Source organism: Mus musculus, chromosome 15 (assembly GCF_000001635.26).
Source record: "Mus musculus strain C57BL/6J chromosome 15, GRCm38.p6 C57BL/6J".
Taxonomy (NCBI): Eukaryota; Metazoa; Chordata; class Mammalia; order Rodentia; family Muridae; genus Mus; species Mus musculus.
Genome location: NC_000081.6, coordinates 37,517,087 through 37,539,778, shown reverse-complemented (window position 1 = coordinate 37,539,778; position 22,692 = coordinate 37,517,087). Strand labels below are relative to the sequence as shown.

General features: G+C 44.1%; 1 protein-coding gene and 1 long non-coding RNA gene across 28 annotated transcripts in view; one reads left to right on the top strand and one right to left on the bottom strand.

Annotated features, from left to right (window-relative positions):
• Nucleotides 1–22,692, top strand: part of Ncald (neurocalcin delta) — a 426,345-nt gene that overhangs the window by 252,741 nt on the left and 150,912 nt on the right. The window lies entirely within an intron of this gene.
• Gm41305 lies at nucleotides 3,994–22,545 on the bottom strand. The gene is made up of 3 exons (XR_875176.2): nucleotides 21,844–22,545; nucleotides 21,404–21,473; nucleotides 3,994–14,381 (listed from the first exon to the last, which is right to left on the bottom strand). It is a non-coding gene; the product is annotated as a predicted gene, 41305 (long non-coding RNA).

The following is a 22,692-nucleotide window of genomic DNA, read 5'->3' as shown; positions in this document are numbered from 1 at the left end:
CTGTGTCTTCCCGGTCTCCTCCCAGAATTCCACGAGTTCTTTGTTCCCTCTGCTCCTCCCATGAGTTTGCTCAACCCTTGTGACAGAATTTCTTTATGCTGTACTCTGTTACGTCCATGTTGGGATTGCCCCAGTGTGGGATGGGAAACCCCAATGACCCAGAGAGTGGCCAGAATTCCATGCCTCCACAGCGAATGTCTCATGAGGCTTAGGGTCCCCCTTCTGTTATCACCCAACTCTTAACAAGAACTCAAGCCAAAGCTCAAAGTCTACCCTATCCACATCCCTGCTTCTATAGCACATTATGACAAATTTACTAACTTCAAATACTATTGATGCTATGTCATGGTTCTGAAAACCAGAAGTCCACACAGAGACTGCCTGAAATGAAGTCGGCATGCTGATGGGACCAGTTCCCTCTGTAGACGCTGCAGGACTAGAATCTGGCCCTTGCTTTCCCACTGCTAAGAGTGATGAGCTTCCAGTTTTATTAACTCTGCTGCTAATAGACTTTATTTAACTTACCGTTTGTATGGTTCAATTTATCTAACTATCGACTTGTTTTTGTTTCTTGAGCAGGGTCTCCTATAGACCATACTGACCTTGAACTCTCTATACAGCAAGAGTGGCCTTGAACTGATCCTCCTGCCTCTGCCTCTCCAGTGCTGAGACTTCAGGAGAGTACCACCATGCCCAGTTTAATGTTTAACAATGTCTTTGATTTACAAGCAGCATACAGCTAAAAACATAACTGTTAGTTCTCAGGAATCGGCCGGGCGATCCAGTTACCGTTGCCAGCATTCACCTACTCCTAAGCACTGTGCATTTACTGCTGGCTCTCTGTTTTTCTGTTTGACATTATCCTTCAAAAAAGGAAAATGAAGGCTTAGCTCTTTATGTACCCCACTCTCAAACCTTCCCATGTTCATCAGTGGAACTGTTTTTTATCAGTAAGTTTCTCTTCTCAATACCACAGTATCACAACTGAGAAAATGGCTTTCAGGCCAACAGGATGACTCAGAGGGTAAGAGAGTCTGCCGCACATACGTGGTGATATGAGTTCAAATCCTCATATAAAAAGTCAGGTATGGTCCTGTGTGTGCCTGTAAACCCAGCACCATGGGGGTGGAGGCAGGAGACTCACTCTGGCTTGTTGGTTGCCAGCTTAGAGCCAGGTTCCGTGGGAGTTCCTGCCTCAGGGGAAGAAGGTGAGGAGTAACAGTACAGGATACCCCGTCTTCTCTTCTGGCTTTTGAGTGCCACGTGTGCACATGCGTGCGCGTGCGCACACACACACACACACACACACACACACACACACACACACACACACACAGGCATTCCACCTTTGCTGATATATTACTGTGAAGCAAAATAATGCATATCTCAGCCACATGTGACATCATAGAGTTTCCTCTTTTATAAATTGTTTTTATTCTTGAGACCTTACATGCCAATCATCACACTTCTGGGGAGCTTAACTTTCTTCTCAGGGTATCTGACATTTCTGGTGGCCTTGCAGTTCCTTCTTTTGTTGTTTCTTGGAGCTAAAATGACTAGTCTTTGCCAGAACTGTCCCCAGACCCACTGCCTAATGTCATGCTGTCTTACATCTCTGTTATCTAGAGGTGCTCCCCCTCTTTCTATCTAGAGGTGCTCCCCCTCTTTCTATCTAGAGGTGCTCCCCCTCTTTCTATCTAGAGGTGCTCCCCCTCTTTCTATCTAGAGGTGCTCTTCCTCTTTCTATCTAGAGGTGCTCCCCCTCTTTCTATCTAGAGGTGCTCCTCCTCTTTCTATCTAGAGGTGCTCCTCCTCTTTCTATCTAGAGATGCTCCCCCTCTTTCTATCTAGAGGTGCTCCTCCTCTTTCTATCTAGAGGTGCTCCTCCTCTTTCTATCTAGAGATGCTCCCCCTCTTTCTATCTAGAGGTGCTCCCCCTCTTTCTATCTAGAGGTGCTCCTCATCTTTCTATCTAGAGATGCTCCCCCTCTTTCTATCTAGAGGTGCTCCCCTCTTTCTATCTAGAGGTGCTCCTCCTCTTTCTATCTAGAGATGCTCCTCCTCTTTCTATCTAGAGGTGCTCCCCCTCTTTCTATCTAGAGGTGCTCCTCCTCTTTCCTGAGTAGGGTATTCTCCTTAAATCTCCTTTTCATCTTCCCTGATTTTCCTGATTGCTTTGAAAAGGAAAATAAGGACTATGATGACACAGGACACATCAGAGGTAATTATTTTTAACACACATGAAAACATACCATAATCAGATTTGTGACATAGAGATTAACTTCACTGCTCTAATTACTTATGTAGGCTCTATTCCTCTCCAGAAGGCAGGGTTCCAATGTTGGGCCTGAAAGTTCCCATTCTAGTTTCTAAACCTCTTTTTATAATACCCTACTATTTCTTTCTAGAAACTTTTAGATCATCTCTGTTATTGGAGTTCTGAAAATGTCAATAATATCTTTTTTCCCTTAAGTTTTTGGTACAGAGACTTACTTAGTACATGGTCCTGGATAGCTAGGATTCACATCCTAGTGCCACTACCCTCGCGATCATGTGATCCTCTCACCTCTGCCACTTGACTGCTGAATTGGAACTGAGTGCTAATGTAACTAATTTGGCTGTTGTTTGAGACACTGTGTCACGTCTGTGAGCACATGCAGTGAAGAAGCACAATGCTGTTGTTCTAGAAAGTTTGTTCTTGTAATGTCTGCCACTTTCTCTTCCAGAACATTCATCTAGTCCTGGACATCTTGTTTCAACTCTTTGTCCTTATCCTTTCTCTGTTCTCTCTCCCTCCACTTTTAGTCCTTTCTACCTTTCCAATATGTGAAGGCATTTCCTAAATGCCTCTTAAGAATTATTCACTGCATCAAAAGACTCTTGATAGAATACTTTTACTTCTATGAGCTCAGTCTACACTTACTTTGGTTCTTTAGTCTCTTATCTTGATTCTCTGTCTTGCTTTTCTGGGACACTTTCAAGCTTTCTTCTGCTGCTAATATTTTTGTTTGTTCTTTATTTTCGCTAAGTTCATTCTCTCTTTGTTTGTTTGTTTGTCTTTATTAGACTCTGTCTTCGAATATCTGGTACTCCCAGCTGTTCATTCAGAGTCAAGAGTGAGCGAGTAAAAGCTTGCTGGCAGCCTGGAAGCTCCAAGGGACTCTCTTAGGTGCCATTGCTAACTAGTCACTTGCTCATCTTGTTGGGGAATCTGTAATTATCTGTGCTATTGGTCTTTTCTGGGGCTGTTCTATTTCCTTTTGGAGAAATCCTCTAACTTCCCTTTAGGCTTCTGACATCCTGGGTGCTGGGTAAGGGCGGAGACTTTGACTCCCACTTTCAGCCTCTTACCTCACACTTTCCTTCTGAGCCCCTTCACAGCTCCTGTGCTGTGGCCCAGGGGGTAAACCTTCAGACCCCTGCCAGAGACAGGGCAGTGACTGCCCTGGGGAGCTGGGAAGGATGCAGAAGACAGAAATCCTCCTGCTGTGATAGCTGTCTGTGCTGCCAACTTGTCTGGACTTAGAATCACCCAGAAGACTCACTCTTCGGTGTTTCCAGAGAGGTTTAACTCTGAGAGGGATACCCACCCTGAATATGGCGGGCACTATCCTATGGGTTAAGGTCCCATGCTGAACAAACTAGGGGAACATGAAAAACAAGCTGGACTCCAGCAGCTTGTCACTGCAGACTCAGTGTGAGAAGCCACTTCAGGCTCCCACCGCCCACACCTTTCCCACCATGATAGACTGTAGCCCTTAAACCATGAGCCAAACACACTCCTTCCTCCTGGAGTAGCTTTCGTCATATGGTTTGTCACAGCAAAGGAGAGCCACTGCCTTTCTATCTCTCCCTTGACTCCATTCCATCTCTCCCCCCTTCTCAGCATGCCCCCAGGTCCCAATAATGTCTGTAATTTCAGCCTTCCTTGCTCTGTAACCCAACATCTTGTCAACTTATTTTCGTTATCTTTCCTTTGTTATCTGCTTTTTCTTGTTTGGACTGTAGATATAAATTTTTATACTCTCTAATACATTTTGTATAGATTTTATTTGGAGAAAGAGGCCAGTGGGTATGTTTAATTTGTCAGTATATATGGCTTTAACAGTTTGTCAAATGCAAGAATGATATCTTGCATACTATTAATACATCTTATATTCAGAATGGGTCTTCCCTCCTGAGGCAACCTCTGGAAACACCCTCACAGACATACACAGAAGTGTATCTTCTTCATCGTTCTAAATCCAGCCAAGCTGACAGTGAAGACTGCCATCCTGTTTTCCTAGGAACATGGGTCACTACAATGATAGAGCAACGCATTTGCCAACTCATGGGGGCAGGAATGTTATCTCTGTGAAACCAGGAAAATCCTGGAAAAACCAAGTAAGCTGGTCACTTTCATCCTTACATGAACTTCTTTAGTTGTCAAGATTTTACCTAAGCTCTGGGAAGGAGCAGCAAAGTACCTGCTTGCCTAAGAGGGCAATGCAATCTTGAACTTAAATAGACGGTTTCAATTTGTGACCTCATACTAGAGAGAAATAAGCATCAAGAAAAGGGGAGATCAGGGAAAACAGGAAAATAAACTAAAAAGCAGGATGAAGAGGAAGCAGAGAGACACGGGGCAGTTGCAGTTGCGTGTCTGACCTTTCTGGCCCACATCCTTCTGAAATGCAAGTGTCTCCTTAAAGGCTGTTTGAGTCTTTACCTCTAAGTGATGGAAGTGTTTGAAACCAGCCTGCCAGTAGCTTGAGACAGTTGTCCCTAAGTGACTCAGTCAAGGTTGCTTAGACTTAGAAGTAACACTGATCTCTGGGCTAGCACTTGGTGCTCAAACCCCAAGTCCAAACCCTTCGAGCTTCCGGATCTGTGTTTCAAGCAACTCAGAGAGATCACCTTGGCACAAAGGACAGCTTTAAACTTTTTGGGTCATCACTGAGTCGAAATAAGGGTTTCACTTTAAAAATACTGTTTTATCTCTCATTTTGTGGGGCTTATATTGGCTCTTGAGCTAACCCAGATGTTCCATCTCTGACTTAATATCCTTGAAGCAACAGTTGTTCTTCAAAGTCCCTGTTTGCTTCTCTGTCTCTTGCGGTGACCTGGAGGTCAACCCAGCCTCTCTCATGACTTTTGATGTATGAAACCCTTGGTTTTCTTAACTTCACCCTGGGTTGGTGGTGGAAGGAGGTTAAACGGGACAGAGTGGGGAAGGGTCCCCTGGGAAGGGTCCCCTGGGGTGTTTAAGCAGATGGATATTAATTGCCTTGGAGACTAGGCTGATGAGCTGAGCCCACCCTTAGCCTGTCAGCAGAGAGCAAGCAGCAGCTCCCTAACTTTGTCCAGTTCCCACCTCCTCCCCACCCGGGACCTATAGGTCTAGCCTGTTCTGTTACAATGGGGAACTTAGGCAGCTGCTTGCTTCTTCTGGTATATAGCAAGCACCAGCTGCTGCTGCCGTTCAAAACTGCCAGGATCTTGTGGAAAGTCATTAACATCAGAAAAAAATACATCCTAATTAGCTAGCATCTCCTTTCGGCATAAAACCATCAATGTAGCGCAGGGAGACTTTGATCTCTCTCTCTTCTAGGCTTTGCTACCATAAATGCCAGAGTGAGGTTTCTCTTATCTCTTCATTTATTTTTGTAGAATCTTTTATTTCCAATATTTTCCCATCCTAGTAAGGCTAAGCCCCACATGAGATATATTAATGTGTCTGCCTTCTGGGAACTTCTGAGACTGCATGGGGCGTTGTTTCAAATGTTTCAATCTGCATTTAACAGGTAAGGAGATTCTCTTAACTAGCCAAAGAAGCTCGTGCATATGAATGCATTGAGTGCGCCGATAACCCTGTGGACAGGGATGCCAATATTATCTTCATTTTACATGAGGAAACTGGGACAAAGGGGTGACAGCTGGCGAGTGATAGAACCAAATTCTAAACACAGGCCAGTGGAACTCAAGTGGACCTCCTGAGCTGCATGTCCCTCTGTCTCTGGAGAGGAGTCGTTTCTTAATTAGTATTCTAGTTTTTAAAAATTGATTTATTTTTCTAGGGAACAACAGACAATCTAAAAATTTTAAAAATGTCTATAGAAATGTGGATTTTTCTGCCCATTTGATTGTGAGCACCATTAGCTTTCATTACATACGCAGCAACAGCAGCTGTTTGGACAGGTACCCACTGGTGCAGACCGCAGACCACAGTCAGCATCCCACCAAATTTCCTGGCTGCCTTCTAGAAGCTCCAGGGCCCTGGATTCTATTATTGGCGCTGCTTCAGTATATCATGAACACACTCCAAGACACATCCATTGATGTCCTGGAGACCAAACTTGCTTCTCCCTAATTAGATTCCTGGTAAGTTCTGTCTAGTGACTAATCTGATGGTGTAAACGGAATGAGACTGAGCCATTGCTGCCCGGGGTCCCAAACCTGTGTTGTTCTGACAAAGGTTTTCATCACTTGGCTGATGCTGTGGAAAGATTCATTACAAGAAGCCGGATTTTCATTCAATGCAGAAAGATGATTTCAAAACCATTGTCTGGGAGAGCAGGGGCATCACAGAGGCCAGGATAAGTTTAAATTTCTTTATATGTCATGGCTTGACACTTAAATACCCCCCAGAGGTCTACATGCTAGAGATTTGGTCTCCAGCACGTGTGTCATTGGATGGCAGAACCTGTAGGATGTAGACCTTCTCTAAAGCTAGAGAAGTCATTGGAAGCATGCATTGTATAAGATATTGAGACCTGGTCCCTTCGTGTTGTCCCCTGCGCTTCCCAGCTGCCATATTCTACCCTGTGTTCCCTGCCATGATGTCCTGCCTCAACACAGGCCCTCAACACAGGGGATCCAGGTAGACTCCAAAAATCTGAACTATAGATCATGGAAATAGTAGAAATGAGAGCAGGCTACATATAATTTAAAAAAGAAAAAGATGGATAGAGCTCCTTTATTGAACCTGCAGCCTGAGCTGGTCCAAGGGATACCGCAGGGACTGCCAGAAGGCCAGGCTGCTTCACGTAATAAAAGGGACTAGCAAGCTTTAAAATGGATTTCCTGTGCATGGTTACACATCGGTAATTGTCCATCCGGCATGGACACTGTGCTAAAAAATATTTTCCTTCGTGTGCCCAAGCACTGTGGCCCTGAGTTGGGCAGTCAGGCAGCTTACCAACCCTGGGTCTCCTGAGGGTCTCTTGTTCCTGACACTATCATCTTATGTCCTTGGATTTAGTTTGGTGTCAGCCTTCTGAGAAGACTGGGGGTCTGCGTGTGCTCCAGCTGCTGAAGGCACTGGCTTGGGCTGGAAGAAGCACAAACAGCCAAAGAATCCTGAGTTGGAGTCTTGAGCGGAGATTTTCAAATGGGCAACATGGCTTCATTCAAAGCTGAGCACAGTCTGACTCAAAGGTTGAGGCCGTAAAGGGAACAGAAAACATGAAGGCAAAGTCACCATGCTGTGACCTGCTTCAGTCATCCTTCAACCATCTGACAGCTCTGTGCAAGAGTCAGTGCTCACGTCCAAACAGCCTTCAAATCTATGCAGAGTAACCCAGACAACGGTTGCTACCGTCTCCACAGCAGGCACGTTCTCTCCAGGGAGCTCATGTGGTTCAATCATGTGGCCTCCAAACTGGTGACTTTTAAGTTAATTAAGAGCAAATTCTATGATTTCACAGCTTGTCTGGTGTCTTAAGCTCATTCTGGGCTCATACCAAAGATATTTTGGGAATGAGGTTTCTCCTTGGTAACATTTCTTTTGTGTGGCTACCATGAACTCCAGGGTTTCAGCTTGATTCAGTCACAAGGAGCTTGTCATCTGTAAATGTGCTGGTCTGTGGCCTAACCAGGTGTTTTTGTCTCAGTGATGGAAAACTGGCTGACATGTTATCTATACCCATAACAAAATTCCTTAATTTATAAGTGAATAATTTATAAACACTAGAAATGATGTTCACACATCACAACCCAAGATGCCGATGCCGATGTTGATGCCAGTTCAGGCTTGTGAGGACCTGTTTCCCTGTGTGCAGCTTCACGGTGTGCTCTTCCCCTGCCTTTGGCCTCTTCCACCATGACATCCATTTCAGTCATGAGAGCAGCTCCCCAAGTGCCACACCTTTCTTGAGACCAACAGAGTACAGGTTAAATTCCAGCATAAAGCTTGGAGGGACACTCAGCCTATGCAATGGCAACAGTGTCCCAGCTTCATAGAGTTGTTGTAGAGATTAGTGTTTGGTGTGGTGCCTGTGATGGTCACTGGTAACCTGAGCACCTAGAAGATCCCAGGTGTCCTCAGGGAATACATACAGGTGGTGTCAGGTTTTTTTTATGAGTAGAAGGGGACACAGAGCATCAGTAGGTTTAGTCCCTTAGCAGTACCAAGCCAGGGTGGGATGATTCATACTCTTAATGTTTGTATTAGTTCTCAACATATTATATAGTATACTATATATTCATTTGCAAAGTTGAACTAGATTAGAGAGCCAGGGTAGACTGTGAATGATGATACCAAGCTTTGTTTTTTATTTTAATCATACTAACTATCTATACATTATTATTTTTATAGTTATGTTAGAATGTCATATATGCCCCTCTCCTTTTAGACCATGAATATTACATAACAATTTCACAAGTTGCATGCAGCTCCAAGAGATCTCAGAGTTTTCATTTATTATTTCTTTCCTTCTTTGTCCTAACTTCCATCTTCTCATCTAGTTTAGCATTTCCTAAGATGTTAGTCCCCAAACTGCTAGTATCATAAGATCCATCAGAAGTAAATGGGGTTTTGTGATCAAACAAATTTGGGAGAATTCTTGATATTTTGTCTCCTGCTTTGGAAACTTTGCAGGTTAAAATCTACTCAGTACTTGGGGCTAGAGAAGTGGCTCAAATAGTGCACACTGCTGTTCCTGAAGACCCGAGTTCGGTTTCCAGCACCTACTTTGTGTAACCCATGATTACATGTAGCTCCAGTTCCAGAGAGATCCATCATCCCGGGCCTCTGTAGACACTGTATCTGTGTGCACACAACTACACACACATTAGAATGAAGTATTTTTAGGATAGAAGGAGAAGAAGGAGGAGGAGGAGGAGGAGGGGAAGGGGAGGAAGAAGAAGAAGAAGAAGAAGAAGAAGAAGAAGAAGAAGAAGAAGAAGAAGAAGAAGAAGAAGAAGAAGAAGAAGAAGAAGAAGAAGAAGAAAGGAGAAGAAGAAAGGAGAAGGAGAAGAGAAGAGAAGAGAAGAGAAAAAGGAAAAGAAAAAGAAAAAGAAAAAGAAGAAAAAGAAAAGAAAAAGAAAAGAAAAAGAAAAAACATAGTCAAGACTTTGGATTGCCTTAAAGTGAAGAAAAATATGAGACAAATACTTGTAACCTGGGGTTTCTCAAGCATGCTTTCCCTCGGAATGGTCCCTCTCTTACATAAGCCCTATTAACAGCCTGCTGAATCTAGTAGGAAAAGTATTGATCTAGATTGGATTAGAATGTGGCTTTCTAAGCTTGGAAGTGACTGGTTATTACTGCTGCTCTCATTAAAAGTGTCATAGTTTAGATTTGTCTAACTCTCAGAGACCAGACTTTGTGTTTTCTACCCTTGAAGTCACATGTTTGAGGACACAAGGATAAAAATGAGAAACCTCACATATTTTAATATTGGCCAGAGTTTTGTTTTTTTTTCTTCCATTTTTTATTAGGTATTTAGCTCATTTACATTTCCAATGCTATACCAAAAGTCCCCCATATCCACCCACCCCCACTCCCCTGCCCACCCACTCCCCCTTTTTGGCCCTGGTGTTCCCCTGTACTGGGGCATATAAAGTTTGCAAGTCCAATGGGCCTCTCTTTCCAGTGATGGCCGACTAGGCCATCTTTTGATCTATATGCAGCTAGAGTCAAGAGCTCCGGGGTACTGGTTAGTTCATAATGTTGTTCCACCTATAGGGTTGCAGATCCCTTTAGCTCCTTGGCTACTTTCTCTAGCTCCTCCATTGGGAGCCCTATGATCCATCCATTAGCTGACTGTGAGCATCCACTTGGCCAGAGTTTTATCTTTGATTTAGTAATATAGAGTTATTTTGTTCCAGTTTGTGTTGGCCATAGTTTGTTAGACCCAAGAGCCCTCAACAACCAGCCTTTTCACAGTCCTTTCTTCTCCAAGTGACTTTGTACTCAGAATATTAGCCTCATGCAAGTTCTTGAGATAAGTACAAAGCTTTTACAACGATGTTGTTGTCTTCTTTTCCTCTCATTACTTACTAAGAATCTAGCCTATCAGAATGTGGTTTGCTCTGTGGTAAGCTCGTGTGTACAGCAGCCAGCTGCTGTACCCATCTCCGGGCCAGCAATAATTTCCCAGTACCTTGGACTTCCTTAACTTGGGCCATCTCAACTGAGCTCTTTTAATGGAGTGCTTTGGGAAATGTGCCAGAAAAGACAGCTCTCCATGGGAAACGAGTTGTCTCCTAGGCAAGATAAGACCATTCAGACTGTTAAAGAAGGCTAGTGTGTTGCTAGTTTTTGTCAACTCGATACAACCATACACATATCTGAGAAGAGGGAATCCTAATTAAGGAATTGGCTCCATTGATTGGCCTATGAGTATGTCTCTGGGGCATTTTCTTAATTGGTGATTGACGTGGGAGGGCCCAGACCAAGGGGGGGGGGGTGTCACCCATAGGTAGGTGGTCTTGGATGGCATAGAAAGAAATCTGAGTGACTTTTTTCTTATCAAATAAATATTATGTCATCTTCTATAATTATCTGGATTAAGTTGACTCATTTATTGAAGCAAAATTTAATAATTATTTGTGCTAGGCCAGATACTGTGCTGTATGTCCCATGTTCTGCTCAGGGCACACACACAGCTCCTAATCTGCAGGCAGCTGCTAAGTACAAATTGCATGTTTATGACAAAAGATAAGCAATTATCTTAATATGGAGCAAGCAGTTGGATGTGAGAACATGCTGGGAAAGCTAGGTATGAAAACTATTTTATATATACCATTTATTTATAAATGGAGATGATTTCCCCTGTATATTCTTAACTTCTCTATAACCCCGCCTAATATTGTCCTTTGTTTGTTTTTCTCTATCTTAGCTAACATAGTCATTTGTCTAATCCATCATGTTACACCCTCTCTCTCCCCTTTCTGCTTGATGCCCATTAGCAGAGGTCCTAGAAAACTCACCTGTTTGCATTGCCAGATTTCCTGATCTCCTCCAGGGCTGGCCCCACATCCCTGAGCTCACTGAGATATAAGTATGTTGAGGCCTTTAGGAAAAAGTGATGCTTCTATATGAGGGAGATCCTCCCCATACCTCCTGCCTTGGGGCTCAGAGGCCTTCCTGTGATCATGAGGCAACCAGTATGAGGAGGAAAACTCTGAAAGGGGCAACATAGGACAACGCCTGGCTTTTGATGGCATTCTTGGTCAACTCCACCTACGTTAGCAGGTCATGGTCAGGCCATGATAACGCTAGAACAGCTTCGCTGTCTGCACCCATTTAGTCCCATCTCACAGAGAAAGATTCATTCTCAATGAATGCATCCCATAGTCCTCTCCTCTGTCTTGATGTCTCCTTTGCTTCTTCCTGGTGCGCACTGCACTCTGCCCCCAACTCACCCACTTCATTCCTGACTTACTGACCTTCAGAATGGGCCTGTGTCTGAGAAGAAAGCCTTATGGAGGTACTTCAGTGAAAACACACTTGTTAGGATTGGTCCCAATCCAGTATCACTGGCATCCTTTGAAGAAGGGGACATTTGGGTGCACACTCCCAGAGGGATGACCACGTGAAGACAGGAGGAGATGGCTGTCACTATGCCAAGGAGACAGGCCTCAGGTGAAACCTCCTGGCTGACACCTTTCCTTGATCTTGTATTTACAGGTTAGATGGAGTTCTGCTGTTTAGGTTGACTCAGTCTGTGGTACTTTGTTAAGGAAGTCTTATTGATTAGTATGTACTCTTCGTTTCACTCCTCTGTTTGGCTTAGTCCATTCTCAAGAGCAAGGCTTTCTTCAGTGAAGCCTCCTACAGTTATGTGAGGACTAGTCCCCCAAGGTTCAGAAAGCATTTCCAGGGAGACCCTACTGTGCTCCTTGGGGGGAGCACAGTAGGGTCTGCGAGCCTCTGTCTTCATTTTTCTGTTGTTTCTGGGCTAATGGTCAGTGGCTTGCTCTGCCATGGTGTTCTGGCCATCCACCATGTCCACCAGCATCTACCTGATTCTGGTTTGCAACCTCCAACACAGAGCCCAAACTAACCTTTTCACCTCCATGCCCGAATGCTGACCAGGTCAAGGACTTCCACTTGTGTCTCCTTGACTGAAACTGTATCACATGTTCATGAGCAGAAGCAAAATGGGAGGAAGAGGGAATCACCTCCCGCATCTGGACCAGTCAAAAGTCATCCTGTTTGGCTAGAGTGGAACCTGCCTTCCTAGCAGTTCACAGGTTTGGAGAAGCAGGAACAGATCATAAATATGATTCTGAAAGAACAAACTTCATGAACTAGGAGCCCACTTAGCCCTCCCTCTGCCTGCCTCCAACTGAAGGCACACACAGCTCGAGTCTAGAGACAGGTTCCATCATCACAGCCTCGTAGAGTTGCTATTGGCATGCAATTGATGAAGCACCAAGAGGGATGCTTGCACGTAGGCTAAAAAGCCCCTCTGAAAGCAAAGTGTCCTGCCTCTGTCAGGAGAGCTGCAGCTGAGAAGTACTGATACAGGAGGGAGGCTCTGCATGTTTGGGCGTGGCTGCTGTCTACAGCATTACCTTTTACCCCAAAATTCAAAACAAAACAGGTGTCATAGAGAAAAAATGGCCAAATTGATCAACAGCATTACACTGATCGGGAGTTGGGAGGGCAGTCATGTCTGCTGTGGCTGGAACCGCAATGCGCAGGCTCCCTGTAAGTCTAGTCGGCACTATAGCATCCCTGAAGCCTGATCACACTGCCGGTCTGATCCCAGTCTACACCTGTCAGAGACCTGAGTGCAGCAGGAAAAACTGCGCTGACTAAAATTAGAAGAGGAGATGAAAAATGATTACTTGGAAATAAACTTGAAGATGCCAATTTAGATCCTCTGAGACTACAGTCTGACACATAAGCAGGACTAAAAATATGAAAATATGGTATTGCCACTGTAATCACTAAATTTCAGCTAGCTCTAAATATAATTAGATCTTAGTTGCTGTGTGGAAGCATTGTGCTTTCACATTTAAAAGATATTAATAACCATGCTTTTGTATATTGTCAGTATATGCTTAAAATGCATTCATGATTTTAAAAAGTAGCTCTTTAAGTATTATACTCAGTGATTACATTTTTTTATATCTGTCCACAGTGACATTTGTCATAAGTAATAAATGGTACAGTGAAGTGTATTTGTAGTTTAGATTACAGACCAGCAGTTTTAAAACTTCTTTGCCAGGTCATTTGAATATGGTTTAGATAAATGAGGGACAGGCTTGTTTGTCTCGACAAAGGCAGCAAGAGTAAAGGTAAGTCAGTGTGGGGACCTGTCATGCCTGTGTAGACAGCATCATGTTCCGTGTCATGCCTGTGTAGACAGCATCATGTTCCGTGTCATCCCTGTGTAGACAGCATCATGTTCTGCTTGGATTATAGCTACTGTCTACAGCATCTTATATTTTACCTTTAAATTAAAAAGAAGAAAAAGTAGCATAGGAAAAAATGGCCGAATGGATCAACCGCATTGCATTAGTCAGAGTTCTCCTCTTGAACAGGCCTGAGAGAATGAACATGCGTCAAAGGAGAAGTTGCTAGATTGGCTACAGAATTCTGTCAGGATTGACCAACAATGGCTGTCTCCCACTGAAGAGACCGAGAACCCTGTAGCTGCTCAGCCCATGAGTTGGAGGTCTCAGGTGTCACAATCTGGTACTACGTACCTGGAGTACTCCTGGAGAGCTTCCGGTCATGTCTGTGTGGCAAGCTGAAGAACTTGGTTCTGATGTTAGTGGAAGACAGCGGCGGAGGCCATGGTGGGTGGCAGTAGCAGAGTAGATGAAATCTCCAATGAGACCAGAAGATGAACAGGCAAAAAGCCAGAAGCTTTCTCCCTTTAGACTTCTCTATTTCTGGGTCATCTCCCAAAGTCATTGCCTCCCTCTTAGGATGTGTCTTCCCACATCAGTTAGTCCAATTAAGAAATCCCTTAGTGGGTTTGCTTAGAAGTCATTCTTAGCTGATTATGGATCCAGTCAAGTTGACAATTAAGATTAACCATTATAGAGGTGATGTTGGGTTTTTTCAAAGCCAGTGCATACAATTTTTTTTTAATGTAGTTGGCATTTCTTCTGTGTGGACTCAGCAACTGTGGATTCAAACAACCACAGACGGAAAATGCCTGTAAGAAAAAAAAATGTTTATGTCCTGAAAACAAGCAGACTTTGCTTCTTGTGATATTATTCCCTACATAAGACATTGTAACAGTGATTTATGTGTAATTTGTATTACACTGGATTTGATAAAAAAAAAAAGTCCAGAGATGACCCAAAGTATATGTGAGTTTGTTCATATGCTTTGTGCAAGTACCCTGGTCTTCTGTGTATGGGACTTGAACATCCAAAGATTTTGGTGAGTACACATGTCCTAGATAGCTTTAACTGCCGAGTTGACGCAGCCCAGAATCAGCCTAGAAGGAAGTATCAGCTGCAGTTTCGGTTGTCCAGATCACATAGGCCTGTAAGGGATTGTCTTAAATGTTAGTTCATCCCGAAGGGCCCAGTCCACTGGGAATGGCTCCATCCCTAGGAAAGCAGATGAAGTGTATACACTAGCTTTGGGGCCAGATAGCAAGCGGCATTCCCCGTGGTTCCTGCCACACATTGGTTGTGAAGTGACTGTCTTGTGTGAAGGCCTGCATTCAAGCTCTTGCCTTGAGTTTTCTCCTTGACCTCCCCTGACAGTACCAACCAACCCTTTGCTCACCTAAGGTGGTTTTGCTGGAGTGTTTGTCACAGCACGATACATGCAACTAGAAGAATGTGGGGCCTGGAACCAATGCCATGAGCATACAAATGGATACCCGTATATTATAGGAACCAACTTTGTATATGCAATGAAGGACAGGGTGAGCTTAAGCTATTTTTCAGGCTGTACATTACAAAACCCACTAAACAGCACATCTGGGTAAATGCTCCTTAATCAGTTAACAAAGATTTTGCACTGGCCTTCATTTTTCACAGAGTTGTCGTGGATATGTTTCCTAACATGTGTTCCTATATGCTCATATGCATTCCTCACATTCATTTCTTATACTTAACAAGAAGTATCTAAAGGTTAACTTAGTTTCCAGCTTAGCATAAACCTAGGGTTCTCTTAGCAATCTTCTTTCAGCCTGAAAATGCTCTTCAGCCGAGCTTTCCTCTTCCGTTGCTTATGGATGACAGTAATGATGTTTTGTCTAAGAGCCTTTCATTTCCTTATTACGCGGACATATCTGGTGTCGGCTCCAGGCTTCTTGCTATTAATAGCTTTTGAAGATACACTGTACATCTAATTTGGCACTGCCTGTGGTGACACAATTGGTTCTCAGTTACTTTACTGCCAATATGTGCATCTCAAGCCATGGGGAGCTCTCCACTAATTGATGAAGTCTCTGACCTCCAAGAATAAATCTAAGACCCACTTTCCTCTCTCCGGATCCCTCACCACCCCAAGTCTCTTGGGTTTGGTGCTATCGCTGAAATTAGGGAGGCAAACCACTTCCTAGATTTGATTTTATCTATGGTCATCATCGGGGCATATAGGAGCTCTCAGGGCAGCTTCTAAATTTCCAAGATTCAAGCTGTATTCAGAGAAAATGGCTAACAGGCTTGTTTTGGATGCATATTTGTGGGACAAACATTTTTGTTTAGTTTCCATTGTTTTTTAGGCAGCTATGAGAAAGGTGAGGAGTATTTGATTGGCAGTTGTCTTTTGGCAGAACTTTTGCCCAGTCTCCTCGCAGAATGATCATTTAGTGACAGCACTGAAGGGAAGCCTCCCAAAACAGCCGTGTAGTATGTGGTTTAGTATGTGGTATCAGCCGTGTAGTATGTGGTTTAGTATGTGGTATCAGCCGTGTAGTATGTGGTTTAGTATGTGGTATCAGCCGTGTAGTATGTGGTTTAGTATGTGGTATCAACCTATCTCCTGAAGCTTACACCATTGCTCCTGTCCATCCACACCAGCCTCCCTCAGCCACACTGACCATGCCAAGAGCAAGACACAAGGCTTCTTCCCTTCATCTCTTCCTTAGTCGGGGTTTCCCGATTGTTGGTTCATCCCTCTCTCTCTCCTTTGTCAATCTCTCTTCCTCCACAGTATTAGTCCCCACAGGTCAGCCAGGAAATGCTAGTTGGCAATCAAAAAGCTCCCATGGATCAGGAGCTCTGAGAAGGGAACCAGGGCGACCTAAGTGCTCAGAGTCTCTGGACTTTTCTGGCATTTGATGTATATTGTGTTAAGCTTTTTCTGTTACCATGGTACCCTGTGTTTACCAGCATCAGTACCAAAGGAGTATGTAAAGAACGGTAGCAGAAGCATGACTGTGAATGTTAGCTGTTCTAGATGGTGAAATGTAGTGTGCCCCTCCCCTGGTAAAGGGCTTAGTACATTCTTCCCTTAGCCACAGTCCACAGCAAGCTGTGGAGGTGCCCTGAGATGGTCCTGTTGATGCATCTGTAAACACAGGGTACCTATTGACAAAACACAGGTCTTCCAATAAGCACAAATGTCATTCTATTTTGTAAGTTTGGTTTCAGTGAGAGTCTGCAGGTTGACCTACCTTATTAAACATCTAGAATATACTGCTATTTTCCAAGACTACTGAGTGTAAGCATCACCAAACCTTTCATGTTTTAAAAATTATTAATATGTAGAAAGAAAAGCTTCAGTGTCCAGCGGCTGTGGACAGCAATGGTGACGTTGGCTGTCTGACCTTTCTGGTGAGGTGCTTTCCCCCTCTACTGTACAGAACCGGGTTATCATCAGAGAGAACATGGTTAGGCACTGTATTAACTATGATATGCCCAACAATGCTGCCTGTCATTTATGTGTTCTGTTATTCGATGTTGTGTGTTTTGCCTTATATGAAGGTCTAAAGTGAACAAGATAGGCATGATTCCTGCCTTGGGGGTCTTCATGGTTAGAGAACACACCGACTGGCATGTGGAGCTGTACGACCGGATGTGTTTCCGTTCTGAAGCTTACAGTAGCCATAAGACAACAGCCTCCTTTAGGAGAAGCCCTCACAATTCTAACAGCAGTGTCAGTGCTGTTTCAAGAGCCCAGACGAGGGCCTGTGGAGCTGTTCTGATGGCAAGGATCCACACTTAGATAAGGGTCACAGGGAGTTCTCTACATCTTACTCTTTGGATGCTTTGTGATAGATCTGGAGGTTCTGGTCAGGATCTGTATGTATAATCTCAGTGGTTTCTGCAGAGAGTGACGGTACCTATCAGCAATGGCAGGTGGTTGTTACCCATGGGAGCCTCCAAGGAACTGTCTATGCCTAAGCAGAGAAGAGGGAACTGACTGACTCCTGCTGGAGTGGAGTTGGATCAGTAGCTCTTATCTTGGGGAGGGGGCTCTGAGATACATTTCACTTACACATCAAAATATGACTCACTAGTGCAGCTGCCCAGATGTTAAAATAGAATTAAACTGTTTGTTATGGTTTTAGTCATGAGTGTATGCATCTTACCCTACACTTAACTAAATTTAGTTCATTTATGGGGTGCCTAACGTATGTAAATGACCACATAAGATACCAAGGGGCTTGTGCTGGTTGGGTCTGTCAACTTGACAGAAATCTAGACATATCAGGGAAGATGGAATACTAATTAAGAAAACACCTCCACAAAACATCTGTAAGTTTGTCTGTGGGGCTTGTTTTTGATCAGTGATTGATGTGGGAGGGTCCAGTGCTATGGGCAGTGCCACTCCTGGGAAGGTGGTCTTGATAGTATAAGAAATCAGGCCAAGCAAGCTGTGAATAGCAAGCCAGTAAGCAGCACCTCTTCGTGGCCTCTGCATCAGCTCCTTCTTCCAGGTTCCTGCCTTGAGTTCTTGTTCTGACTTCCCTCAGTGAAGTCGTATGATCTGAGAGTTGTAAGATGAAATAAACCCTTCCCTTCCAAGCTATTTTTGATCATAGAGTTTTATCACAGCAATAAAAACCCTAAGAAGGGACTTATATTATTTTTTTTAACTCTCTGACAATTTCATACATGCATACATTAAACTTTAGTCATTGGTATTTCCCCACTGTGTTCTCTTATCCCCCTTCCCTCTCCTACTGAGACCTTTTTTCTCAACAAGTTTGTCTCTCACTAAATGTTAGGGTAAGACACACATAACTAAAACTACATCAAACAATCTATTACCTGGAGCAGGGGCAAGTCAGTTTGATAACAAACAAGATTAATTAACAAAGCAACAGCATGAAGTTCCCCACCTGGCAGCCAGTTCTTAGCTAGGTTTACAGTAACAGGCATGAATTCCCTCCTGTGGAGTAGCCCTCAAATTCAATCAGCAAGTGGTTGGTTACCTCCATCATAATGATGCCACTCATACATCTGTGGACATCTTTCCTGGAAGGTCAGTATTGTAGCTGCCAGGGTTCACAGCTGGGTAACACTACTGATGACTTTTAAATCCCAGGAGCCTTTTTAGCACTTTGCAGAGCTATGAAAACCAGTGAGGAGGGAGAAAGCTTCTAGCTAAGCTCCAGCACGATTCTGTCTTATAACCAAGGGATATGGCATTTTCAGTAATGAGGTCTTGCCATGAAATTCCGATGGGCAATAGCAATAACTTGCATTTTGGGGGGGACATCTGGTTCATTCTGGGCAACTGTACCAGGAACTGTATTTTTGTTCAGTAACCTTTAACTTCAGGGGGAGCATTATTGATCCATGCAAGGTACCTCTGTGCAAACTCTTTTTTAAAATGTATATTTTACTAAGCTTATGAAATAGGTTTTCGTATGGTTTTCCCATGTGCCCTCATGTTGGTTACTGCCCTCACTCGGCTTTACCTTTCAATTCATAGTTAAACCTTCCCACCTTATGCCCCCTTTCTAACTTCATGTCCCCTGTGCTCTAGTCTCCCCTCCACAAACCTCTTTGTTTCTTCTTTTCCCGCTAATGGCCCTTGTCTATCTTTCTGGCCTCTGAAGGTGCTCTGAGCTAGATACACAAGTCTAAGAGTTCATAGGTAGAGTCCATATCTGAAAACAGAACACTAGGCATTTGTCTTTCTGGGCCTGGGTTACCTCATTCAATGCAATCGTTTCTAATTCCACCCATTTTCCTAAAACTTTCATATCACAACTGAATAGCACAACTGTGTACGTGTGTGTGTGCATGCATGTGTGTGATATTTTGATTATTCATCCATTGGTTGATGGACATCTCAGCTGCTTCCATTTCTTGGTTATTTGCCTAAAGCATGGGTGAGTGTCTCTGTGGGAGGATGGAGTCTTAGGGGTGTACCCAGGAGTGGTATAGGTGTGTTGTATGGAAATTCTCATTTCTGCTTTTTGAGGGACCTCCACACTGAGTTCCATAGTGGCTGTATCCGTTTACAGCCCAACAATAGTAGATAAGAGTTCCACTTTCTCCAAGTTGTCAGCAGCGCTTGCTGTCCTCTGTTTTATTTATATTAGAAAGTTCTTATTTTTGAAACAGGTTCTCACAAAACAGACCAGACTGGCCTTGTTCCCCTGCCTACCCGCACTGAGTGTGGCGATCTCAGGCAGCACCACCTTGTCTGGTGTTGGAGGAGGGTTCTGTTTCCATCTCAGAGGGTTTACAAGAACACAGGGCAAGCAGACTTAAAGTCACAAAGATAATGCCAATCAGAACTGAAAGTAGATGTTTATTCCTAATAGGAAAACAAGAGGATTATGTATGTAAGGTGCCTTTGGTTGGTGAGAGCAGGTGTTAGCTTGACCACAATAACAAAGATTGCACTGCAAATTCAAACTTACTACAAATATTTCAGATCAGCACTACCTATGCTCAACATGTAAGTCTTCAGTAGAACCTACTAAGATTCTCTTCAGGCCGTGAGGGATTTCAGTACACATTCTACAGGAATGATATTTGAGGGCATGACAAGCATATGCAAAGAGTTAGAGGGGTTGGGAGAGCCTCATTTTATCTTTCTTGGTGGTAATTTAAAACTTAGAGATGAAATACTGATCCTATAGGTGGACAAATGGCAGTTGTAGTCTTGTGAATTAATCAGGATGTGGGGATTATGGGATCCCATTAGGAATTTTTCAAGTGCTGCTTAGCTGTAGCCTCCTTTGTCTAAACATTTTGCAGTGAGGTGTGGTGTGCCAGCAGTCAAGGTCAGAGCCGGAGGGGGAGGTGTGCTGTTTACTGACAAGCTCCGTTGGACTTCAAGTCCCACCCGCCAGGTACCCAGCACCCAGTCTAAAGTGTTTGGGTCAGTTCCCACAGTTTCCCAGTACACGTACAAAGGTCCTGGCTGCAGAAGTGTCAGTCTGTCCCTGCAGAGCACTGCTTGGCCCAGACAGAAGCAAGCCTGGGTTTGTTTTGGTTTGTGTTTTGGTTTGTTTTACTTACTTTGGCCTCTTTCCTTGAGCTTTCTTCTGAGAGTCACCATGATTTGCATATCTTTCATTTGTGTTTACAAATGCCTGTAGCTTCTGGAATTGGACTTTGTCTGATTAGTGAAAGTGACTGGGGAAAAGAATTCCCCAGCTCTGAGCTGAGAGACTACATTAGACTCCTCGCATCTTTATCTCTACTGGATTGGACTGAGTTCATCCTTGCTATAGAGAAGAACCCTCCATAAACCCCACGCATAGTGCCCTCTTTCCTGTGGGAAACATGGGAAACACAGTCCTAGAGATGGTGAGCTGCGGTGCTTGTTCTTTGCATGTCACGTTTGAAATGTAGCACTGCTCAGAAACTTTGGTACAGGAGCCTGCTGGATGTCTCAGTAGGTAAAGGGGCTTGCCACCAAGTCAAACAAAAACAAAAAACCCCAAAAACCCTGAGTTAAATCTCCTCTGAGTCTGCACGGTAGAAGGAGAGAATGGATGACTGCAAATGCCCTCTGGCCTTCAAAAGTATCACCCCCTCCTGTACATATAATTTTAAACAAAAACCCCTGGTATAGGGTCTGAGGATGCAGCTTATGGTAGAGCTTGCCTAGCACATACAAGAATGCGAATTCAAAACCTAGCACATAAAAACAAGCAAACAAAACAACCTTCACGGGCTTGGTGAGATAGCTCTGTCAGTACCTCGTGAGATCGATCCCCAGAGCTCATATAAAGAAGAAGATAGGATGAGGAGGAGGAGGGGGAGGAGGAGGAGGAAACTTGCCAAATGTGGTGGCACCTACTTTTAATTCCATTGCTGATAAGGCTAAGATAGGCAGATTCCTGGGGCCACAGGCTAATAAGAAACCCTGTCTTCAAAAAGAAAAAAGAAAAAAAAAGTTTCATGGAGCCTTAGAAATGTTACCAAAGCTTGACTTCTGACCTCCACATGCAAAGCATACATGTGCACCTGCATGCACACACATACTGCATGCGTACACACACATACTGCATGCATACACACACATGAGCATGCACACACACACACTGCATGCATACACACAGGAGCATGCACACACACACAGGAGCATGCACACACACACATGAGCATGCACACACACAGGAGCATGCACACACACACAGGAGCATGCACACACACACATGAGCATGCACACACACACATGAGCATACATGTGCACCTGAATGTACACACACACATGAGCATGCACACACAGCCACCTACCTGCCCTTCGTGGCCCCACAGATGGGTGGACAGAATGTCTCAGATCCTTGATGAGACGCAGACTATTGCTAGGAAATGACACCTGGGGTGTGCTAGCTTTAAAGTAGAGCACTTTAGTAGACGAGCCATCCATCTTCACATGGACAGGACCTAAAGCAGGGTGCTGAGCAGGTCAGACTCCAGAAAAAGCCAACACAGATTTCTGACTGGGAGAACAGGAGGACCAGAGAACCAAGAGAACAGGAAAAGTGAGGGTGCCTGCTGAGACCCTGAGAACAGAGGGGTGCCTTCAACTGAGCCTGAAGCCTGGCTTTCTTTGGCAGACTGCTGAATGTCACCAGCACATAGCACTTTTTAGTTTGTTAGAGACGTGCCCTGTGGAGCAAACGGATCTGACCCATCTCATCCTGCGCCTTGTCACCCTTTCCTGTGCCACTGCCAGCCAGCTCTGTCTCAGCCTGGGGCAGCTCCTGGATTTAGGCTCCCAAAGGCTCCCATTACCCAGCCCCTTTCTCATTTCCTTTTGCCAGTTATGGGGAGATGGATGGATTTACCTCCCTAGGAGTTATTATAGAACAATGAGCATCTCTTCCAGGTGGTTATGTTCCTATAAATTGTCAGCAGTAGCTGAAGCCAGGTTTCCACCCGCCAGGGAAGGCTGGGAGCAGGCTGGCATTGCCAAGTGCAGTCAGATCTGTGGATTCCTCCTCTGCACGCTCTTGCTGCAGCCAAAACTCTGCCTCGGGGAAGAAGAACAATTATGAAAATTGCAAATTTCATTTTAAACTGGGATAGTCCCCAGTTTTAAGTGTTTCACTCTCTTTCAGTTTGAATACTATTTTTTGAAAT